At 45.6% G+C, this 6,075-nt stretch overlaps 1 pseudogene; it reads left to right on the plus strand.

The window, feature by feature from the left end:
* The first annotated feature begins 434 nt into the window (after window positions 1-434).
* On the plus strand, window positions 435-751 carry LOC120366825 (peptidyl-prolyl cis-trans isomerase A pseudogene; annotated as a pseudogene).
* The last annotated feature ends 5,324 nt before the right edge of the window (window positions 752-6,075 follow it).

Consider the following 6,075-nt stretch of genomic DNA (forward strand, 5'->3'; position numbering starts at 1 on the left):
CTAATTTTTTTTTGTATTTTTAATAGAGACGGATTTCACCATGTTGGCCAGGATGGTCTCGATCTCTTGGTCTCGTGATGCATCCACCTCAGCCTCCCAAAGTGCTAAAAATTCCCCCTTTTAAAGTATACAATTGAGTGGCTTTTATAATATTCAGAGCTGTGCAACCATCACTATTAACGTCAGAACATTTCACTACCCCTAAAAGAAACCCAATATCACAGATTCTGATGCCGCCGGGAGTCCCATACTACCAGCCGTGGTCAACCCCACCGTGTTCTTCGACACTGCCATCGACAGGGAGCCCCTGGGCCGCGTCTCCTTCAAACTGTTTGCAGACAAGTTTCCCAAGACGGCAGAAAACTTTTGTGAGCACTGGAGAGAAAGGATTTGGTTACAAGGGTTTCTGCTTTCACAGAATTATCCCAGGGTTTATGTGTCAGGGTGGTGACTTCACACGCCATAATGGCTCTGGTGGCAAGTCCATCTACGGGAAGAAATGTGATGATGAGAATTTCATCCTAAAGCATACAGGTCCTGGCATCCTGTCCATGGCAATTGCTGGACCCAACACAAATGGTTCCCGGTTTTGCATCTGCACTGCAGAGACTGAGTGGCTGGATGGCAAGCATGTGGTCCTTGGCAAGGTGAAAGAGGCATGAATACTGTGGAGGTCATGGGGCGCTTTGGGTCCAGGAATGGCAAGGCCAGCAAGAAGATCACCATGGCCAACTGTGGACAACTTGAGTAAGTTTGATTTGTGTTTTATCTTAACCACTAGACCATTCCTTCTGTAGCTCAGGAGAGCGCCCCTCCACCCCATTTGCTCGCAGTGTCCTGGAGTCTTTGTGCTCTTGCTCAGTTCGCTTTGGGTTCCATGTCTGCCGTGTTCCCTTCCCTGCCTAGCTGGATTGCAGAGTTAAGTTTATGATTATAAAATAAAAACTGAATAACAATTGCCAAAAAAAAATAAGAAAGAAAGAAAACCCATGCCCTTTATCAGTCACTCTGTTTTCCTCCTCCACCCCTGGCAACTACTCATCTATTTTCTGTCTCTATGGGTTTGCCTCTTCTGGACATTTCACATAAACAGAGTAATACAATATGTGGCCTTTTGTGACTGACTTTTTTCTTTTTCTTTTTTCTCCGTGTTTGTTTTTGAGATGGAGTTTCACTCTTGTTGCCCAAGCTGGAGTTCAATGGGGCAATCTCAGCACACCGCAAGCTCCACCTCCCAGGTTCAAGTGATTCTCCTGCCTCAGCCTCCTGAGTAGCTGGGATTGGAGGCACACTCCACCATGCCTGGCTAATTTTTGTATTTTTGGTAGAGATGGGGTTTTGCCATGTTGGTCAGGCTGGTCTCAAACTCCTGACCTCAGGTAATCCACCCATCTTGGCCTCCCAGGCCTGAGCCACCACGCCCAGCCTGGCTTTTTTCAGTTAGCATACCAGTTTCAAGGTTCATATATATTACAGAATATATAACGACTTCATTCCTTTTTATGGCTGAATAAATACTCCACTGTATGAATTTTCCACATTTTGTTTATACATTAACCAGTTGATGGACATTGGGATTGTTTCTAAAGTTTAGCTATTATGAATAGTATTATCCTCTATGAACACTGGCGTACAAGTTTTTGTGTAAATATGTTTTCAATTCTCTAGAAGTAGAATAATAAGGTCACATGGTAATTCTATGTTATACATCTTGAAGAACTGCCAATCTGTTTTCCAAAATGGCCTCACCATTTTACAACCCACTAGCAATGTAAAAGGATTCCAATTTCTCCATCTCTTTGCCAACATTTGCTATTATCTTTATTTTTTCCATCTTAGTGGGCAGAAGTGTTTCTCATGTGATTTTATTTGGATTTCCCTGACAACTAGTGAAGTTGAACATCTCGTCCAGTCATTTGTATATTTCCTTGGATAATGTCTATTCAAATCCCATTTTTTAAATTGAGTTATTTGTCTTCTTTTCTTGAGTTAATTGAGTTCTTTTTTAAAAAATAAGTTGTGGTTTTTTTCAAGAGACTGGCTCTCACTATGTTGCCTAGCCTGGAGTACAGCGCTTATTGACAGGCACAGTCATGGTGCACTGCAGCCTCCAGCTCCTGGACTTAAGCAGTCCTGCCTCAGCCTTTTCAGTAGCTGGGATCCCAGGTGTGTGCCACATACTGGCTATAAGAGGTCTTATATATTCTGAAAACAAGTTTCATACATAGTCCCTCCCTCATCTAAAGTTTTGCTTTCTGAGGTCTCAGTTGCCTGTAGTTGACCTTGGTCCAAAAATATCAAATGAACAATTCCATAAACAAACAATTCATAAGTTTTACATTGCGCGTCGTTCTGAGGAGAGTGATGAGATTTTGGCTGGCTCAAGATGATTCGTTCCTTTGTCCAGCAGAGCCACTATATACATGCAACCCGCCTGCTGTCACTTAGGGGCTGTCTCCGTTATTAGGACTGTCGCAGCATCGCAGTGCTAGAGTTCAACTAACCCTTATTTTACTTCATAATGGGCCCCAAAGCGCAAGAGTACCCGTGCCTGCAGTTTGGATCCTCCAAAGAGAAGCCAAACCAGTGCTTCCTTTAAGGGAAAAGGTGAAAGTTCTCAGCTTTGGAAAGAAAAAGATTGGCTCTTTGTTGAGGTTGCTAAGATCACGAATCTTCTATCCGTGAAATTTTGAAGAAGGAAAAAGAAATTCATGCTAGTTTTGCTGCCACACCTCAAACTGTGAACGTTGTAGCCACAATGTGTGGTTAGTGCTTAGTTAAGAAGGAAAAGGCATTGTATTTGTGAAGACAGAAACGCGAATGTGTCCTGATTGTGGTGCCAGAAAGCACTGAGCCTACAGTAAGAGGTCAGCAAAAGATCCCCTGAAAAGTGAGTCCAAGCCATTCACTGCAAGGGATGGTTACACAGATGCAGGAACACAGAAGTTCAATAGTAGCTTAATGCTACATCACAGCTTAACTCGGTATCATTCACCTCGCTTCATCTCATCACATCCGTATTGTGCCACTGTGCTTGCCATCACAAGAACTGTGAGTATAGCACAAGAAGATATTTTGAGAGAGAAAGAGAGAGATCACATTTACATAACTTTTATTATATATTTATAATTTTTCTATTTTATTATTAGTTTATTGCTAATCTCTTACTGTACCTAATTTGTACATCAACCCTTGTTATAGGTATGTATGTATAGGAAAAAACATAGTGTACGTAGGGCTTGATGCTTCCTTCAATTTCAGGCATCCACTGGGAATGTTGGAATGTACACTGAGGATAAGGAGGACTGCTGGACTACACGCTTTGCAAATATCTTCTCTTATCCCCTGGATTGTCTTTTCATTTTCTTGATAGTGTCCATTAAAGCATAAAAGTTTTAAATTTTGATGAAGACCAATTTATCTATTTTTTCTTTCATCACTTATGCTTTTGGCATTGTATCTAAGAAACCATTGACTGACTAATCCAAGGTCACAAAGATTTATGCCTATGTTTTCTTCTAAAAGTTTTATGGTTTTAGTTCTTACATCAAGATCCATTTTGAGTTTTTTTTTGTTTGTTTTCTTTTTTGAGACAGTGTCTTACTCTGTCACTCAGGTTGGAGTGCAGTGGCACGATCATGGTTCACTGCAGCCTCAACCTCCTGGGCTCAAACGATCCTCCCACCTCAGCCTCCCAAGTAGCTGGGACTATAGACATGTGCCACCACGCCCAACTAATTTTTTTGTAGAGATGAGGTTTCACCATATTGCCCAGGCTGGTCTAAAACTCCTAAGCTCCAGTGATCAGCCCACCTCAGCTTCCCAAAGTGCTGGGATTACAGGCATGAACCACTACACCCAGTCCCAAATTTTGTATATCATATAATAAAGGGGTCCAACTTCATTCTTTTATATGTGGAAATCCAGCTGTCCCAGCACCATTTGTTAAAAAACATTTTCTTCCCCATTTAATTGACCTAGAAGCCTTGTCAAAACCAATTGAACATAATTGTAAGGGTTTACTTCTGGACTCTCAATTCTATTCCATTGTTAAACATATTTTTGAGTGCTGTTTTTCTCTCCTGTGGTAACTGGTGACCTGTATTTCCTGGAAGAGAGATGATCAGAGATTCCTAAGCCAACTGAGTTTCCTCATGTGGGTCAGGTCTATGTGGCTCTCTGTGCCAGCCTATTCATAATGACATCCTCCTGCAGGATTTGAGCCTTCTTCTTTGTTGTGACAGCAGCCGAGGAGGTGGCTGACTGCCCAGACTGCCTTATCTCTTTCCTACCTCTTAAGGTTATTGTAAATACCAAATTAGATTGTTTATACACAAGAATTTTGCACTAAAGCACGATACGAATGTAAGCTATACCTTTCTGTTTATCCTTCTCCTTCATGAGTAAGACTCTAAAAATAGAAGATATTTTTAATTTTTACTCACTGGGCTTAAAGATGCAGTGTCTGTAATATGGCAAATTCCAAATTAATAAAGTCTGGTTCTTCACGTGTTATTCCTGCAGGAGGCTGTGAGCTTACCCCCGGAGTATGAATAAGAGTGTGGGTCATTTCCTCTCTCCTCTGCACCCTTCCTTGGATGAGGTTGTGCCCTGTGCCAGGCATCACGCTAAACTCTGGGAAAACCACAGAGAATAAGCCAGACACCATCCCTGCCCTCCAGGAACATACAATTTAGTGAAGAAGCTGGGAGATTTAACAAGCCATTCTAATAAAGTGCGACATTGAGGGAGGTGCAAGGTGATGCCTCCGCCAGCCCTGGTATCAGTTGCTCCAGGTCCAGGAGAAGACTTAGATGATCTTCCAACTCTGTTGGAAGTAGAGGCAGAAGCTGTTTAGCTGATACAGTCCCTAACCCAGGGTCTATAGACATTGTGGAAATGCCAGTCGCACAGTCAGACCAGAGCATGAACCAGCAGAAGCAATGCCCACCCTCCATCCTCCCGAACAGGGTTCTCAGGAGCTCTTCAGAGCAAAGCTGGCCTCTGACTGAGGGTCTCTAGATACAGGTTAGGCTTCAGGCTATTCTCCCCTCCACTCATCTCCCCTCCCTTGGACCCCTCCTTCAGAGACTGACAGGGCCCCACTCTCCTCTCTCTCTGACCCAAGCCTCTGCTGGCAGACAGACTGCTTCCTCCCAGAAGACAGCAGCTCATTTGCACACAGACATCCACAGCCCTCAAAGCCTGGAAGAATAAGCTGTTTGGACCCATGAAAGCTGGGTGGCTCCTGGGAGGAGAGCCCAGGCCACCACCTTGCCCTCCCCTGCCCTCAGTGGGGCTGCTCTGACCACAAATGCCCAGCCATGCAGCCGGCCCTGCAGTGCACCCATGTCCCCTGGTACCCACTGACTCTCCAAGCCAAACTGGGCAGGGAGGAGTTGTGAGGGAAAACCGCAGGTTGGGAGGGAGGTTGGCAAAGGGGACCAGGGCCCAGGCCTGCCCCCAGCTCTTCTCTCATTGGCCCCTCTCCCGCCAGTGTTCAACAAGGCCCTGCCTTCCCCTAGGGCTGGGGACAGCCACCTTCCTCCTCAACCCACAGCCCCCTCTCCCCTGGCACCACATCATCTGACAAGTCAGCGCAATCTCACGGGGGTACATGGTGTCACAGCCTCCTGCACACACACTCCATGCTGCACAGCAAGCCACACGTGTCCCTCAGAGCCCCAGACAGCAGCCCCACTCACCCAGAAGCCCAAGTCATTCCCAGCAGCCTAATGGGTTGGGGTCTCAGGAACAGCTGTCCCTGGCTCCTTCCCCGATCCCACCGCCCAGCCTCAGCCCACTCCTCCATCTCCCCACCTCCCACCGTGCCATCGGGCATCTGTCAGGGGCCTCCCGCCTCTGGGGACAGAAGCCATGGTGCTGAGGTGACCTCCACAACCGCCCTGTGCGCCAAAAGGACAACACCGTCCTCCCTCCCCCACACTTGTCACTTTGAGGGACACATGGATGAGACAGGAAGACAGGGGAGTGTGGAGACCTGAGGTGACTTGGAGCAAGCCTCTCAACCTGAGAGGCAGTTTCTTTATCTGTAAAATGAAGGGGTTGTTCGGA

Source organism: Saimiri boliviensis, chromosome 17 (genome assembly GCF_048565385.1).
Source record: "Saimiri boliviensis isolate mSaiBol1 chromosome 17, mSaiBol1.pri, whole genome shotgun sequence".
NCBI lineage: Eukaryota > Metazoa > Chordata > Mammalia > Primates > Cebidae > Saimiri > Saimiri boliviensis.